Raw genomic sequence first — 18,426 nt, forward strand, 5'->3', positions numbered from 1 at the left:
CAGGGTCTCATTCTGTCATTCAGGCTAAAGTGCACTGGAGCCATCACAGTTCACTGCAGCCTCGACCTCCCAAGCTCAAGTAATCCTCCCACCTCAGCCTCCCGAGTAGCTAGGACCATACCTAGGTGCATGCCTCCATGCCTAGCTAATTATTTTGTTATTTTTGTAGGGCAAGGGCCTTGCTATGTTGTCCAGGCTGGCCTCGAACTCCTGGGCTCAAACAATCCTCCCACCTCAGCCTTCCAAAGTTTTGGGATTACAGGTGTGAGTCACTGTGCCCAGCCACCAATTTATTATCTTACAGTTCTAGAAGTCAGGAATTTCGGATGGGTCTCACTGGACTAAAGTTAAGACAGGGCTGCATTCCTTTTGGAGGCTCTAGGAGAGAATGTGTTTTCTTGCCTTTTATGCCCTCTAGAAGCTGGCTACATCCCTTGGCTTGTGGCCACATCACTTCTCCCTCTGCTTCCATCATCACATCTTCTTCTCTGACTCTCACCCTCCTGCCTCCCTCTTATAAGGACCATTTGTGATTATAGGGGGCTGGCTCAAATAATCCAGGATAATTCTCTCATCTTAAAATCCTTAACTTAATCACATCTGCTGAGTCTCTTTTGCTGTTTAAGGTAACACACTCACAGGTTCCAGGAATTAGGACATGGACATCTTTGGGGGCCATTATTCTCTTCACCATGTAAGGCCTGAGTTGGGCAACCCTGTGGGTGCCACCCAAGTGGGGCAGGTAAGAACACTCCAGGCAGTGGGGCCTGGCCTTGTGACAGCCTCCACGAAAAAGGAGCTTTGGCATTAAAGATGGCTCTCATTTCTAGAAAGTAAAGTTTGAGGAACAAGTTGAGGGATCAAGAATAATACGCAGTTAAAAGGACAACCAAAGTGTGACTGTAAGTCAGTGTGCCTGGCGTTCATTCATCTAAAGCCAAACGTAGCTTTGCAAATGTTACCTAAACATGAGGTTGTGCTGGCGCACACCTGTATTCCCAGCTACTTGGGAGGCTGAAGCAGGAGAATGGCTTGAACCCAGGAGTTTGAGGCTATAGTATGTTATGATGGCACCTGTGCATAGCCAGTGTACTCCAGCCTGGACAGCCGGGTGTGACTTCAGCTCTTAAAAATAATAATAATAATAATTACATATGTGGCCCACATTATAAATAGATAAATAAAACATACAAGTCTATTTCTTGTGTATTTTACAAGAAAGGAAAAGAAAGGAAGTGGTGCAGGAGACCTGAGTTCATACTTTTAAAAAACAAGTTTTAATTTGGAATGATTTTAAACTCATAGAAAAGTTGTGAGAATAGTACAAAGAACTCATTACTGGCTGGGTGTGGTAGTTTATGCCTGCCATTCCAGCACTTTGGCAGGCTGAGGTGGGAGGATCACTTGACAGGAGTTTGAGACCAGCCTAGGCAACATAATGAGACCACATCTCTACTAAAAATAAAATAAAATAAAAATTAGCCAGCTGTGGTGGCATGTGCCTGTAGTCCCAACTACTCAGGAGGCTGAGGTGGGAGGATGGCTTGAGCCCAGGAGGTGGAGGCTGCAGTGAGTTATGATTGCGCCACTGCTTCCCAGCCTGTGGCAGTGTGAGGCACTGTCTCAAAACAAAGCAAAGCAAAACAAAACAAAAAGGACTCTTTACCTCTTTAACCTTCCCATAGATTCTCAATTGTTAACATTTTACCACATGTGTCTTATGGTTCTCCCCTGCTCTGTCTCTCTCACTATTATTTTTACCAAACCATTTGAAAGTAAGTTGCTGACATACGCTCCATTACCCCTAAATAGTTGAGTGTGTGTTCTAACATTAAAGACACTCTCCTACAAAAGTGTAGTACACCAATGAGAATCAGGAAATTAACATTTAACATTATTACCTAATCCATAGATTTTACTTAAATTTCCCTGATTGTCCAAATAATTAATGCTCTTTGTAGTGAAAACAACAAACAAACAAAAATCTTTGCCATCATCATCATCATCATCATCATCATCAACATCATCATCATCACCATCATCATCAACATCATCATCATCATCATCAACAACAACTTTTTTTTTCTTGGTTTTCTTTTTGGTCCAGACCATATGTTGCATGTAGTTGTCCTGTCTCTTTGGTCTACTGCAATCTGGAATAGTTACTCAGTCTTCCCTTGTTCTTTATGACCTTGACATTGTTGAAGAGTACAGGCCAAGTCTTGTATAGAATGTCCCTCAGTTTGGGTTTGCTTGATGTTCCCTCTGGAATACCTTGGGAGTGATGTGTTCTCAGTACACCTTATCAGGTGGCATATAATATGGATTAATGTAATATGGAGTAATGATACAGAGTAATGATAATGCTATCGTTACTGATAACATTAACTTTGATCACTTGATTAAAGTGTTATTTGTCAGATCTTTCCACTGTAATGTGAATTAGCAGGGCTTTTGTACTTATTAATTTATAAATAATTAATAAGCATCGGGGGAGGTATGTTGGGATTGTATAAATATCTGTTCCTCATTAAACTTTCACCCACTAGTTTTAGCATCTATTGATAATTCCTGCCTGAATTAGTTATTATCGTTATGGTTGCCAAATTATGATTTTCTCATGCTATCGTTCCTTCTACATTTATTAGCTGCTGTAGGAAGGGCCTTCCCTTCTCTCCCATTTGTTTGCCTGTTTGTTTATATTGGCATGGGCTCATGAACTCCTATTCCGTGGTTTATATACAATTCGTTATTTATTTTGATGCTCATATTGTCCCAGACTTGGTCAGTGGGACCCCCTTTTGTCATGGTGCCATCGTTCTTTGAACACATCATTACTTTCTTGGCAGCACAGGATGTTTCAGGTTCATCTTGTAACTTCACTGTTCCAGGGAATCAACCATTTCTCTTAAGAAACCTGGTTCCTTTCAGTGGACAATATTATTCAGAGACTAAGATCTGGGTGCTGGGTATACTCATTGCCACCAGGGTGTCATTGCTTCTAGGCCCTCTCAGTGGACAGAACTAGGAAACAGATGGATGTATAATCATGCACATGCACACACGCTATTATAGATTGAATCTGTATATTCCTCTCCCAAATTCCTGTGCTGAAATTGCCACACACAAGGTGATGGTATTATGAGGTGGGGCCTTGGGGAGGTGATTAGGTCATGAGGATGGGGCCCTCATGAGTGGGATTAATGCCTACATAAGAAAAGGCCCCCCGGATGGGTGCCATGGCTCACGCCTGTAATCCCAGCACTTTGGGAGGCTGAGGTGGGTGGATCACGAGGTTAGGAGTTTGAGATCAGCCTGGCAAACTTTGTGAAACCCCATCTCCACTAAAAATACAAAAATTAGCCGGGCATGGTGGTGTGCGCCTGTAATCCCGGCTACTCAGGAGGCTGAGACAGGGGAATTCCTTGAACCTGGGAGGCAGAGGTTGCAGTGAGCTGAGATCATGCCACTGCACTCCAACCTGGGCGACAGAGTGAGACTCCATCTCAACAAAAAAAGAAAAAAGAAAAAAAAAGAAGAGGCCTCAGAGAGCTCCCTTACGCCTTCCGTAATGTGAGGACACAGGGAAAAAACAGCTATCTATCTAAAGCCGGGAATTCACACCAATTCCTGCCATTTGAATCCAACAACCAGAGTTGATTCTTGCACGCCACTCTTCCATATTCACACTTCCCTCCCCGTCCCTGCCAAGAAACCTGGTTCTTATAATCCTCAACGTATTTATTTTTTTGCTCAATTTCCCCATATGGCCACTAATCTCCTTGCCACAAAGGCCATCTCAGCTATGGCCCTACTGAACCTGCCAGCTGTACCTGCTGGAGCACCCTGTCCTGGCGCTGCCAAAGACTGGCTGTGCCTGTTGTGTTTGCCTGAACCCAACAACACCCTGCTCTATAACCTTGGCCTGCTCCCTCTGTCTGGCCCAGGCAAAGGGAGTGGCAAGGAGAAATTTGTGCCTTTTCTGAGCAATGAGCAGAGCACTGTGTGTGTGGCCATAGTGTCAGGAAAGGGTCGCAAGTGACATGGGATGAGGAGAGAGCCCTGGACTTTGTTTCCACCCCTGCCCCTCCCACCGCCCAGAGAGTGAGGAGTTTGAACTGATCAGAGCTTCTCAGGCTGGTGCTCACAGACACCCAGAGGCTGCTGCTGACTACGGCAGAGGCTTGGGCAGATCCTGGAGAAGTAAGGAATCTGGATCAGTACCGGGCCTTGTGGGGACTGGAGCTATGAAGACTGTGAGCTGGAGCAAGCAGATCAAATTCGCACTTGATTTAGAGGCTCTAGTGATCCAGTGAGTGTTCAAAGGGGAGGTGGGAGGAGACAGAGGAGGGAAAAGACTGGAGGCAGAGACCGGTTAGGAGGAAGCTGTTGTGGGAGGCCAGGGAGGGGGAATGGGTAGAGGAATTACGGTAGGGGCAGAAAAGGAAACAAGCCACAGGATGGCCAAGGTCAGGGAACACCTCTCCATGCTGTGGCACTTAGAGACCAACTGTCTGAAGTCAGGATGGAGAGGCCTTAGGCAGAGACTAAGAGAGACTGGGAGAGAGCTGCTGGGGGAGGGGAAGGCAGAGGGAGCTGAAGGGAGGGTGTTTTTGATATGGAGGTGACAGTGGGATCTCAAAGAGAAGCCTCTGCACCGGGTAGATGAAGGTCCAGAATTCAGAAGAGGCACTGTACAGGGGAAAACTCATCAAGGTCAGAAGAAGCAGGGAGCTCTCCAAGTGGCAGACAATGTGGCGTCCCTGGCGGAGACCTGGGTGTGAGACAGTTGAGGTGGTGGGAGTGTGGGGCAGAAAAAGAAGAGCCAGGGCAGGAGGCAAAGGGAAGAGGGGGAAGGAAGGAGGGGAGACAAGCAAGATCATGTCCTGGACAGCGGCTCACCCTGGCAGAGTAGGATCCATGGCTGGTCCTGGCCAGTAACCTGCTGGGATTGCTGGATTGACTGTTTTCTGTAAGCTCCAGCAAATGCTGGAATCACCTGGGAGATCATCTAGCGTGAAGATCCCCAACCTCCCCCACCTGAAGGAAGCCTGAGCTGGTCACCTGCTCATCCATATGGGCCCTATTCAACCCTATGGATTTCTCTAATGGTCTTTAAACACCCTCTCCTCCACGCAGGCAACCATGATTTGCAGGAGGCTCTGAGGATTCAGATGTTCCTGAAGGGTTGCATGTAATTCCCATCTCAAACTTTCCTTTCTACCATTGACAATTTCAACAGGATTACCCACTTTCATATCACTGGACCCCAGTGGTTCATGTCCCAGTTTTCCTAAAGGGAGCACCCTATGGTGGCCCAGAATTAGTTATTGATGATGCCGCTCTATCCTAACTCCTACCTAGGCAGTGAAGAGAAGATGAAGCCATTCCTAGAAGCAATGTAACAGTGTATGGCAACAGCAACAAGAATAGTCATGTCATCCATGAGTACATGTGACACTCTGTGGCAGGCCCTGACCCAGCCTGGTATGCCTTGGTGCCTTGGCTACTCTTCCCACCCCATTCCCTCCTCTGTCTAGAGCCTGGAGGTGGCCCCTAACTGCTCTGCCTCCACCATCCTGTGAAGCCTCAGAACTCTGGTAGAGGTCTGCTTGCCTGCTTGGAGTGCTCATGCCAGCCGTGGCTGGAGCCTGAGCAGAGGGCTGGCCCCGAGAGCCTGGTCCTCTTTCTGGCTCCTGCATGGCACTATCCTCCAGGCTCGTCATCAGAAGCACCCAAAGCACCATAGGCCTTTTAACCTAGCACATCTGGAGTAAGGCAGGGGACCCAGCATAACAGAGATCACAGGACCGCCTTGGAAGCAACAGGCTGCTTCGGGTCCTGTTGGAATAATCTGGCTGTCTTCTTCATAAGTGTGTGCTTTACAGACTGTTAGCAGTCAGCGATTATTTGTTGTTGACTTTGAAAGCCATGTCATAACCCATTTAGCTTACTTGGGCAGTCGATTCATTGATCTGTACAGCGTAGGGGTGGAGCTCAGGGTGTTCCCAGGTCCCGAGGAGAGCTGCAGGGGAGGGCCCAGCAGACAGGGCCAACTCTCACTGTGTCGGTCCTGAAGCCAGTGGTAATTACTGTCAATTCGATTCAATGCACATTTCCCAGCAGGACCCCAGTGAGAGGCCCTGGACAGGTGCCACGGGGATATAAGGTGAAGTAGCAGCTCTGGCCCTGACCTTGGTTTGCTGTGGTTGCTCTGGTCTTGCATGCAACCTGGAGGCATGATCACTATTCCAGTTATGCTTCTCTCCACAGTCACTGTGGCTATCCTTGCTGGACCACCTGGGTGTCCTCATAAGCTGGGAAGCAGGCAGATTCGGTGGTCTGGGTGAAGAATATGGTGTTCACAAAGCCATGAGGAAGAAAAGTTGGTCCCTAGGTTAAAAGGGGAACAGGATGGAGTTTTTTTTTTTTTTTTAAAAAAAAACAAAACAAAACACAACACGACACCTAAAGAGTGTTTAAAAAATACACACTCCTTTGACCAGGCCTTTAAATCTCACTGCCAGGTGACAGGAAATCCAGGAGCAGCTAGGCACATGTGTCTCTCTAGCAGCAGGGGAACACCTTTCATTCATTCATTCAGTCAGTAAGATACTCTTGACTGAGCATTTACTAAGCACTCAGATGCTGAGAATACATACAACCTTGAACAAGAAAACACAGCCTCAGGCCGGGCGCATTGGCTCATGCCTGTAATCCAAGCACTTTAGGAGGCCAAGGTGGGCGGATCATGAGGTCAGGAGTTCGAGACCAGCCTGACCAACATGGTGAAACTCCGTCTCTACTAAACATACAAAAATTAGCTGGGCGTGGTGGCACGTGCCTGTAATCCCAGCTACTCAGGAGGCTGAGGCAGGAGAACTGCTTGCACCCGGGAAGCAGAGGTTGCAGTGAGCCAAGATCGCACCACTGCACTCCAGCCTGGCGATAGAGCGAGATTCTGTCTCAAAAACAAAACAAAACAAACAACAACAACAACAACAAACAGCCTCTGCCCCAGCAGAACTCACAGTCTAGTGGGAAAGATATACAAGCAGAGAATGGCAATGTGGCCCAAGAGTTACTGGGACAGAGATACTCGGACATATAGAGGGAGGTCCCTCTCCTGGCCAAGGGTGACCCTGGGCAGCAGTAATCCCTACCTGCTTTATAGAGAGGGAGGCAGACATGCAAATAAATGAGCTCAGTAGTTGTCAAACTTGAGTATGCATCAACATCCCATAGAGGGCTTGTTCAAATGCAGATTTCTGGGTGTCAGACCAGAGTTTCTGATTCAATAGGTCTGGGATGGGGCCAGAGCATTCATGTGTCTTACAAGTCCCCACGTGATGCTGATGCTGCTGGTCTGGGAATCACACCTCATCAGCTCCCCAAATTGTCAGGCCCTGGGACAGAAATCTGCACAGGAAGGGAAGTACCCCAAGGAGAAGGAGGACATCAGGCTTGGGAAAGTAACGGGCTCAGCTGGGAAACTCGCACCTATAGAAAAGCAACTGTATTAGCTTCCTATCACTGGTTGAACAAACCGCTACAAACTTAGTGGCTTTAAGCGACACACATACATTACCTTATAGCTCTGGAGGTCAGAAGTCTGAAATGGGTTTCACTGGGCTAAAGTAAAGGCGTTAGTCAGCAGGGCTGTGTTTCTTCTGGAGGCTCCAGGGAAGAATCTATTCCTTTGTCTTTCCAGCTTGTAGAGGCCACCTGCATTCTTTGGTTTGTGCTGCATCACTTTGAACTCTGCTTGCCTGGTGTCATCACATCTTCTCTCTGACCTCCTACCTCCCTCTTCCCTATTTAAGACCGTTGTTATTAGTGTAGTCCCACTTGGATAATACAGGACACTCTCCTCTTGTCAAGATCCTTAACTTAATCACATCTGCACAGTCCTTTTTGTCATATAAGATCACATATATATTCATGGGTTCTAGGGATTGGGACATGGACATCTTTTAGGAGACAGTATTCAGCTGTCCACAGCAACTGAGGTTAGGACCAAAGAGTAATAGCAGCTAATTGCAGTGGGGCATCTAGTACGGGGCAGGCACTGCCCTGAGGGTGTCACATCCACCATCCCTGATTTTCACTGTAGTCCCCCGCAGTAGATGTTAGGGGCACTCCAGTTTTATGGCCAAGGAATCAAACAGAGAGTTGAAGTGCCATGCCCAAGGTCATATTGCTAGTAAGTGATGGAGCTGGGCCAGACTCTCTGGCCCCAGAGCCCATGTTTTTGGCCATTGGTCTGGACTCTACCACTCCAGTAGTGCAGTTCAGGTTGGTAAGAAACTTAAATCTTCAAGACAAGTCCTTCTGGGCTTTCCTCTCTCCCTACTTCCCCAACCCACCTTCATCCAGACCCCACTCTCTGTACACAACACTTGGCTCCTTGCCCCTCAGTCTCCTTTCTGCCAGGGGGCCCACTATTGACCTTTTTATTGTCCTCAGTTCTTGTGGCCCAGAGGCTTTCCCCTCTGCCCAGCTTCCAGGAGTCCCTCAGCAGGAAGGAGAAAAGACTCTCTGAAACCAGCAAGGGCTCCTGGGAGACTGGTGCCTGTTCTTTCACTTCAGGGAAAGGGACAGAGTTGTGAAGATGAGGACTTCTGCTTCACTTCCACCTCCCCAGTCAACTCCAGCTGGTGACATCTTGATGGGGGAAGGATGGTTAGCTAGTCTGCTGGCCTGTTGGTTTTCTGATTGGAGCTTTAGGAGTTTTAGGAGCTTTCTTGTTCAAGGAGCTTTCTGGTTGGAGCTGGCAGCCTCCTACCCCTGCCTAGTTGTATGACCTTGGAGATGTTACCTAGCTTCTCTGTGCCTCAGGTTCCCCATCTATAAAATGGGAATGATAATAGAAATCACCAAAGAAATAACACCTGCAGGCCGGGCATGATGGCTCACGCCTGTAATCCCAACAGTTTGCGAAGCCAAGGCGGGCGGATCATCTGAGGTTAGGAGTTTGAGACCAGCCTGGCCAACTTGTTGAAACCCCATCTCTACTAAAAATACAAAAATTAGCTCTGCATGGTAGCTGACGCCTGTAATCGCAGCTACTGGGGAGGCTGAGGCAGGAGAATCGCTTGAACTGGGGAGGCAGGTGTTGCAGTGAGCCAGGATCGCGCCACTGCACTCCAGCCTGGACAATGAATGAGGCCCTGTCTTAAAAAAAAAAAAAAAAAAAATTAGGCCAGGCGCAGTGGCTCAAGCCTGTAATCCCAGCACTTTGGGAGCCGAGACGGGCAGATCATGAGGTCAGGAGATTGAGACCACCCTGGCTAACACGGTGAAATCCCGTCTCTACTAAAAATACAAAAAAAAATTAGCCGGGCGAGGTGGCGGGCGCCTGTAATCCCAGCTACTCGGGAGGCTGAGGCAGGAGAAGGGCATGAACCCGGGAGGCAGAGCTTGCAGTGAGCTGAGATCCGGCCACTGCACTCCAGCCTGGGCGACAGAGCGAGACTCCGTCTCAAAAAAAAAAAAAAAAAAAATTAAATTTTAAAAAAAACACCTGCTAACTACTCAGTACATTAATGAGTACATAGTGAGGAGCAAGTAACTGGGAACCATTGTTCTGATTATTACTCGACCAGTAGCCTCTGCCATGGCTGCTAGGCTGCACAGGAGGCTGGCTCCAAGAACCCTTAGAAGCTTCTGGCTGTCGTAGCTTTGGACCACTGCCACAGTAATCCCCTTTTACCTGGAAGGGAACTGAGAAAAGAGCCCAAGTCCTCACTTCTACCTCCATCACCCCCAAAGCTATCTGGCTTTCACCTAGGCTCCCTTCTTTCCCCTCCCCCAGTTCAAAGCTGGCAGGCTTCATGGAGCTAAAGAGAAGAGCCCCTGGGGTACACAAGCCAGTGTGTGCGTGTGTGTGTGTGTGTGTGTGTTCCGGGTGACCAGGAATTGGCCAGTGGGGAGGTGCTGGCCCACCTGGAGCCCAGGCTGGTTTTGAACTCTTGCGCTCAAGCGATATTCCCACCTTGGCTTCACAAAGTGCTCATATTACAGGCATGAGCCACCACATCCAGCCTCCCTCTCTCCATCCCAAGCAACACTGGACAACCCATGGAAGAATGGAGTGGGGAATGAGTCCCTTACCTCATCACTCTTGATTATGGTCCATCTCAGCTACGTTGATGATGAGAGAATTTCAGGGACCTGAATTTTCTTCATTAGGCTCAGTTCTTTGACCTGAGACTTTAGCACCTGTTAACTGGCAAATGTCCCTGGGAATGGTAATCAATCTGTTCTTTATACTCACCTGTGATCTTGAAACCGGAGTGGAAGGTAGGGGGCATGGCCAGAAGCTGTGTTACAGGAAATCCAGATCTCCACCCAGGGGAGAGTCAGCTTTGGGTTTCTCATGTGTTAAAAGCAGATGCTGTCCTCTCAGAATCCCCCTGGTCCCAGGATAGTATTCCTGGATCATGAAAGAGGGACTACATTCGGGCACTCATGCCCCCGATGTGGCATTTATCAGATTAACTCACTAGGTGTTCCTCAAGGTCAGAGTCTGGTCCTTGTTCTTGTAGCTACTGTGACAAATTACCACAAACTTAGTGCCGAAAAATGACAGAAATTTATTCTCCCCTAGTTCTGGGGGCAGAAGTCCAAAATCAAGGTGTTGGAGGACCTCACTTCCTCTGGAGGCTTTAGAAGTGACTCCTTCCTGCCTCTCCCAGCTTTGGTGGGTCCATGCATTCCTTGGCTTGTGGCCACATCACTCCAATTTCTGCCTCCATCTTCACATGGTCCTCTCCTCTGTGTTTGTATGTGTCATCAAATCTCCTTGTTTATGGGGATACATATGATAGCATCTAAGGCCCACTTGGATCATCCAAGACAATCTCCCCATATCAAGGTCTTTAATTTAACCACATCCACAATGACCTTTTTGTTACATAAACTAGCATTCACAGGATTCAGGGATTAGAAGCCATTATTAGCCACCCCACAGCCCTCAAGTACCTAGCCTGGGACCCACCTCACAAGAGGTATTCCAGAAGATGTTTGTAGGCTAGCTGAATGAATTGTGGTTTGGACTCTTAAACTCTAAACCCAGTTGCCTCCATGCGGATTCTAGGCCACCAAGAAAGGGTTTGTTTTGGAGTTAGTTGTGTGCTTGTTCCTGTATTGGGGAAAGAAGATGTTACAATCAGTTGTGGACTGCAGGGGTAGAGACAGATAAGTCCCAAGTCAAGAGTACTGGGCTAGCTGGGTCTCTTAGTGCAAGTCCATTGCCCTCTCTGGACCTTGGTTTCTCTAAAGTAAGATTCATAATCCCTGCCCTGCCTACCTCCAGGTACTACAGCAATGACAGCATGAAGGAGGGGTGGCTAGTGTTGTACAAATGCCAAGCATTATTAGAAATATTACTATCGAGCTTAAAAGGAGGAAGGGCCCAGGTGCAGCAGCTCATGTCTGTAATCCTAGCACTTTCGGAGACCAAGGTGGGTGGATCACTTGAACCCAGGAGTTTGAGACCAGCTTGGGCAACATGGTGAGACCCCATCTCTACCAAAAAAGATATAAAATATTAGCTGGGCATGGTGGTGTGCACCTGTAGTCCCAGCTACTCGGGAGGCTGAGGTGGGAAGATCTCTTGAGCCCAGGAGGCAGAGGTTACAGTGAACCTAGATCATGTCTCTGCACTCCAGTTTGGGTGACAGAGTGAGACCCTGTCTCAAAAAAACAAAAACAAAAACAAACAAAAAAAAAACAGAGGAAAGAGGGCAACGTTCAACTCAAAGGATCACATCTCTAATCGTGAAATGTAGGTTTGTGGGAGAACTGCAGGAGTCTTTCAAGCCCTGTGGGCTCCTCTAGCTGTCAGTAAAGTGGCCCCAGCACTTCAGGCCCCTCAGAGCTCTCCTGCCGCCCTGAGTAGAGAGGCTAGAGTGGGGGCTTCCTTGGGCACACAGCCACAGCTCTGACCTGTTATTGGCTTTCCCTCTGCTTCTCCACGACATGTGAGCCGAAGCACAGAAACCCATATCACTCCCTCTTGGCACAGTGACGAGGAGAGGCTGCCCGTGGACTCCTGGGCCAGGGCTCCTTCCTCAGGGGCTGAGCACACCTGGGGCGCAGTGGCCCTGGAGAAGAAATGCAGCGGTAAAGTCAGATAGTTTTGCAAAGTGACATGAGATTGGCTCTTTGGCACCTCCTGGAATTCCTGGGTTTTTATTTTCTTTCTTTCTTTCTTTCTTTTTCTTTCTTTCTTTTTTTTGAGATGGGGTCTCCCTCTGTCACCCAGGCTGGAGTGCAGTGGCGTGAACACAGCTCAGCGTAGCCTCAAGCTCCTAGCCTCAGGTGATCCTGCCACCTCACCCTCCCAAGTAGCTGTGACTACAGGCATGCATTACCATGTCCGGCAATTTTTTTTTCTTTTGTTTTCTTTTTCTTCTTTTTTTTTTTTTTTGTAGAAACAGAGTTTCCCCATGTTGCCCAGGCTAGTCTCCTGAGCTCAAGCAATCCTCCACCTCAACCTCCAAAAATCCCGGGATCACAGGCATGAGCCACTGTGCCCAGCCCCCAGAATTCTTTTCTTTGTTGTTTTCTTTGTTGTTCACACCTTGGTCTCTCCTACGGAGAACGAGATGGCCTGAAAAGTCCAGGCTGGCCTTCTACCCACCCTTGGGTTGAGCTCTGGCCCTTCCAGGACCTGTTCCTGTTTGCCCTTAGAGGTCCTCATCCTCTAGCCTGCTCCTGGGACCTCTCTGTGAGTTTCAATACCTGTGTCATTTCTGCAAACGAGGGAAGACTAGAGCACAGTGGTGCTGGTGCACAGTTGTGCTCTGTGAACTTCACAAACATCAGGCAGTGTTTTGCCTGCTAGCCTCCTCCCACTGGGGACAGAATGGAGCATGCCTGCAGCAGCATGAGTGATGCTAAAAGCATTGGGCAGAGACAGGTCACTCAGTCCTTAGGAGCCAAATGGATAGCAGACACTATCAGGCTTCTCTTTCCACCTGTTTCCAGCAGTTTTCCCATGGAGGGAGCATTGTCTGAGGAATGGCTTGGCTTTACTGGTGCCAGGGGCTATTCCCCAGTTGCCTTTGGGTTCTGCAGGTTTCCTTTGTGTGCAATCACCAGAAGCAAGTGGGGTCATGTGAGGAGGGCACACTGACTTCAGGGTTTCCAGACTGCCAAGCCCCCAGAGCTCATTTGGTTCAAGGCTCCAGAAGCAGCCAGGGACAAGAGATGGGAACCCTTGAGGGCAGCCAGGCTGGAAAAGATGCTGAGGAGTGAGAAGGCAGGGACATGTTAGGATAGAAGAGGCTCCTGTGGAGCGGCTGGGGCCAAGACTTCTAGTCTCCAGTCTACCACTGGCCAGCCTGAGACCTTGAGTAAGTCACTTCCCCTCTGCTGGCCCTCACTTTCTCCATCTGAACACGAAGGGTTAGGACGTGACTCATTTGTTCGTTCACTTTTGGGCCAAATAGATGTTAAGCGCCTGTTGTATTTCAGGTCTATTTCAGGCACTGGGGATGCAGAAAGAAACTGGACCATGCCCCAGGCCCCTAAGAGCAGGATGGAAGGACAGAGGACAGAGGGGAGCAGAAGAAAGCTAGCCTGGCCTTGTGGGGACAGGAGACAAGGTTGTAGGAGTGGCACTAAGAATGGAGCTGGACTCTGAAGGCAGAGTAAGAGTGTAGAATGGCCAAGGACAAAAGGGAACAAATGCTGGCTTTTGTGTGTGTGTGTGTGTGTGTGTGGTAAAATACACATAAGAAAGTTAGCATTTCAATGTGTAAAATTCAATGACTTTTAGTACAGTTACAATGTTGTGCAACCATCACCTCTATCTAGTTCCAGAACTTTTCCATTATCCCAAAAAGAGACCCTGTACCCATGAAGCAGTCACTTCCCATTCTCACTCTCCCAGTCCCTGGCACCCATTCATCTACTTTCCATCTCTATGGATTTCCCATTCTGTACATTTCGTAGAAATGGAATCAGACCGTATTTGTCCTTTCATGTGGCTTCTTTCACTTAGTGTAATGTTTTCAAGGCCTATCCATGTTGTAGCATGAGTTGGTACTTCATTCTTCTTCTTCTCTTTTTTTTGAGACAGGACCTCACTCTGTTGCCTAAGCTGGAGTGCAGTGGTGTGATCATAGCTCATTGCAGCCTCAAACTCTTGGGCTAGAGTGATCCTCCCACCTCAGCCTCCTGAGTAGCTGGGACTACAGGCACATAAAATGATGTCCAGCTAATTTTATTTATTTAATATTTTCAAAAATGTTTTTGTAAGGCCGAGTGCAGTAGCTTACACCTGTAATCCTAGCACTTTGGGAGGCCAAGACGGGCAGATCACAAGGTCAGGAGTTCGAGTCCAGCCTGGTCAACATGGTGAAATGCCATCTTTACTAAAAATACAAAGAAAATTAGCTGGGCGTGGTGGCGTGTGTCTGTAATCCCAGCTACTCAAGAGGCTGAGGCAGGAGAAGTGATTGAACCCGGGAGGCAGAGGTTGTGGTGAGCCGAGATCGTGCCACTGCACTCCAGCTTGGGCGACAACAGCGAAACTCCATCTCAAAAAAAAAAAAAAAGTTTTTGTAGAGATGGGGTCTTACTCGGTTGCTCAAGGTGATCTCAAGCTCCTGGACTTGAGTGATCTTCCTGTCTTGGCCTCCCAAAGCTCTGGGTTTACAAGCAGCCACTGCACCCGGCCTTCATTTTTCTTATGGCTGAATAATGTTCCATTGTATGGCTAGACTACCTTTTGCTTATTCATTCACCTGTTGATAGACATTTGCATTGTTTCTACCTTCTGGCTATTGTGAATAATGCTGAATGAAATTTGTGTGCAGTTCCTGTTTTGGTATACAACTCCTGAGTCCCTGTTTTCAGTTCTTTTGGGTATATACTCTGGAATGGAATTACTGGGTCATATGGTAATTATATGTTCAACCTTTTGAGGAACCGAACTGTTTTCCATAGCAGCTGCACCATTTTGCATTCCCACCGGCAGTGTCTGAGGGTTCCTATGTCCCCACATCCTCCCTCTCATTTGGTATTTGGATGTCAACTCGTGAGGAAGAGGTTAAGGAGGATGAGTCTGAATGAGACCAGGAGAAGCAGTAGCCAGGGAGGGAGGAGGAAAATCTGGAAGCCAAGGAGACAGCAAGCGGTGAGCAGCATGAGCTGCTAGCAAGATGACTGGTCAGAGGGCTAGGTCTGGGGCAGGGGGCAAGGACAGGGCCTGGCCAGACACTTGAGGCCTGGGGGGAGATGAGGGCATGGCAAGGTGTGGACATGTAGCCAGCTGGGAGTGGGTAGAGTTGGTGTGTGGCAGTAGCTGGGGTGGTAAGGAAGGGAGGGCACATGTGTGGGGACCTGGGGTTCAAGGTGGGGCTTTTGGCAGGGCTGGAGGACTTGCTGGCAGGGGAAGGGCAATGCCCTCCTCTCTGGCTGGGACTGGAGCATATGCCGAAGGCCAGAGGTCCAGCTGAGCTGACAGCTTTTTGAAAGAGAGACTGCCCAGAGCCAGCTCCCAGGAAATCTGGTAAAAGCAGCACTGGGGGAGCCAGAGCCGGGGCGTGGGGAAACTCAGGAATGCTGGAGTGATGCCAGCACCATCCCCACTGTGGAAATGAGGGGTTGGTTCATAGCAGCGCCCTGTGGGCAGGGCCTATGAATACCCCAGGGCTCAGCTCAGTGCCTGGCTAATTGTGAGGACTCAATAAATTCATTTGGATGAAGGAATGAAAGCCTGTGAGGAACATGTGAGGTTATACATGAGATCCTGTGAGCTCAGGGACAAGTGGTGGTGGCAGCTGCTGAGGCCATGGATGGCCAGGGCAGCCTAAGAGACGAGAGGCTGGCAGGCCAAAGGGCTTAAGGGACACTCCTGGCCATGTCCTCCTGCCCCTTTTCCTTGGCCCATTCCCCGATATTTGATGCAAAGGCCTCGGAAAGACCCACAGTGAGGGTAAAGTTTCGAAGTAGCGCTTTGAGAGTGGCCAAGCACTGAGGCCTGAGCCCAGCTGGCAGGGCCTATGCCTGACTCCACTCTGCGGCCCCAAGGCCAGTGGGGCTTGGTGCAATTGGGTGCCCAGTGGCCCAGTGAGTAGTGGAAGGTCTGATTGGCATGGTAGGTAACCCATGGCACTGGGGTCTCTGAATGCCCTGCCAATCTCCCCAGCCTGCTGATGTTTTGCTGAAAAGTGGAGAGGCTGGACTTCCAGAACTGAAAGGTAAGAGGAAGAATGCAAGGTGGGGTGGAAAGGCTGGGTGCCATGGCTCATGCCTGTATTTCCAGTGCTTTGGGAAGCTGAGATGGAAGGATCACTTGAGGCTAAGAGTTGGAGACCAGCCTGGGCAACATAGTATGACCTCATCTCTCAAAAAAAAAAAAATTAGCCAGGCACGGTTGTGTGTGCCTGTAGTCCCAGGTACTCGGGAGGCTGAGCCAGGAGGATCACTGAAGCCCAGGAGTTCAAGGCTGCAGTTCAAGGCTCCGACTCCTCTCTCTATTTCCCTTCCTCCCCAGCCAGTCTCCTCTCTTGGAGGGGCCCTGTCCCCTAGCTGAGCTGCATAGCATAGGGATTGCTTCCCCTGGCTTTAGCCTTCCCTCTTCTTCACTACCAGCCCAGAAAGTTTGCTATCTCCTTTGCCAGATGGAGGAGGAGGCCAGGATCAAGTCCCCTTCCCCTCCTGCTCTCCTGCCCTCTTGCCTGGGGGGTGGTGAGAGGCATTAGGTCCCAAATACAGGGCCAGTGGGCATGAGGAGGAACCCCTTGTCCTGGCCCCAGGAAGCCTACTGCCAGTGTGAGTGACAGAACCAAGCAGAGACAGAATCTTCTGGGGTGTTAGGGCGGATCGGTCTACGCCTCCCTATCCGCCACTCCACGCTCCCTTCCTATACACACCCAATGGCCCCCAGTGCTGCTCAGAATGCCCAAAAAGGAAGGAATGAGGGATGGCAGGGCTGCATGTCACACGAATGCATTCTAGGTACTGCTTGGCTTCTTTCTGCTGGACAAGCTGTGATAAAGGTTGTGCTGGTGGGAAATACTACCAGGTGACTGTCAAGGGCGCCCCTCCACCATTTCAAAGCAAGTCCTCAAGCGGTGGAGGGGCACGCATGTGTCCCTCAGGATAACTAGGGTGGGGAATGTGAAGAGAAAATAGCATTGATACCAGGCAGTCTGGCCTTGGCCATCATTGATTGATTGATTGATTGATTGATGGGGTCTTCCTATGCTGCCCAGGCTGGTCTCAAAGCCCTGGGCTCAAGGAATCCTCCCACCTCAGCCTCCCAAAGTGTGGGATTACAGGTATGAGCCACCACACTGGATCTCAGCCACCACTTAATTGTGTGACCTTGGTCAGGCAACTGACGCCCTTTGGGTCTCATTTTGACCTCTGTCAAATATTTTGGCTTTTGTGGCCCCAGGGGTGCCTTTTAGCACTGGCATTCAGTGATTACAAGTGACTTTCCTATCTTCCTCTGTCTTCCTGGTGCTGCTTGGTCAGCTGACAAGCAGCCATACTTTCTATTTCTTCAGAGCCTCAGCAACATGCTGGCATTCCCTGTGTACTCTAGGGTGGTTATCCAAGTGATCCTCTGGGTCACTAACATCAGTGTCACTGGGAGCTTATCTGTGACACAGATCCTTGGGCCCCCACTCCAGATTTGCTGACTCAGCAACTCTGGGGGTGGCACCCAGGAATCTGGGTTTTAGCAAGCCTTTGGGGTGATTCTAGTGCATAGGGATGTCTGAGAACTGCTGTACTGAACTGTATGTGTTAGTGCAGGGAGCAGGGGAGCAGTTAAGCCTAAAGTTTGGGCAATGGACCCATCCCTGGGGGTTGACATTCAGTTAGAGGTTGCACGCATGCACAACACACACACACACACACACACACACAGTAGCACTTACTCTGTTTCCACAATAGTCCCTGACCCATCCACCCTTCTGTTGTGAGCCTTGAATTAGATTTGCTATTGTATTTCATTTGTTTTAATTATATGGAACACTTTGTGAACTTGTGCAGGGGCCATGCTAATCTTATCTATATAGTTCCAACTTTAGTATACGCACTGCTGAAATGAGCACTCAAATTAGGTTTGATTACAGCAAAATTAAGGATTCCTTTCCATGAAGGACAGCACAGATAGAATTAACAGACAGACAACAGATGGGGAGAAGATATTTGCTGTTTAAAAGCAACAGGAGATTAATGGATAAAATATACAAGAACATTCTGCAAAACAACAAGAAAAAGACCCAACAGGAAAGTGAGCAAAGCATATGCATAGGCAATTCTCAGGAGAAGAAACTGAAAAGGCTGGCGAATAAGTATGTGAAGAGATGCTCGGATCCCAGATTCATTAGTAATCGGAGAAATGCAAATGACAACAATGACATAGGATACACACATGTCAGATTGGCAAAAATCAGC

General features: G+C 48.8%; 1 pseudogene; it reads right to left on the bottom strand.

The window, feature by feature from the left end:
* Nucleotides 1–17,986: 17,986 nt before the first annotated feature.
* LOC116272217 lies at nucleotides 17,987–18,080 on the bottom strand (annotated as a pseudogene).
* Nucleotides 18,081–18,426: the final 346 nt, after the last annotated feature.

Source organism: Papio anubis, chromosome X (assembly GCF_008728515.1).
Source record: "Papio anubis isolate 15944 chromosome X, Panubis1.0, whole genome shotgun sequence".
NCBI classification, from domain to species: domain Eukaryota; kingdom Metazoa; phylum Chordata; class Mammalia; order Primates; family Cercopithecidae; genus Papio; species Papio anubis.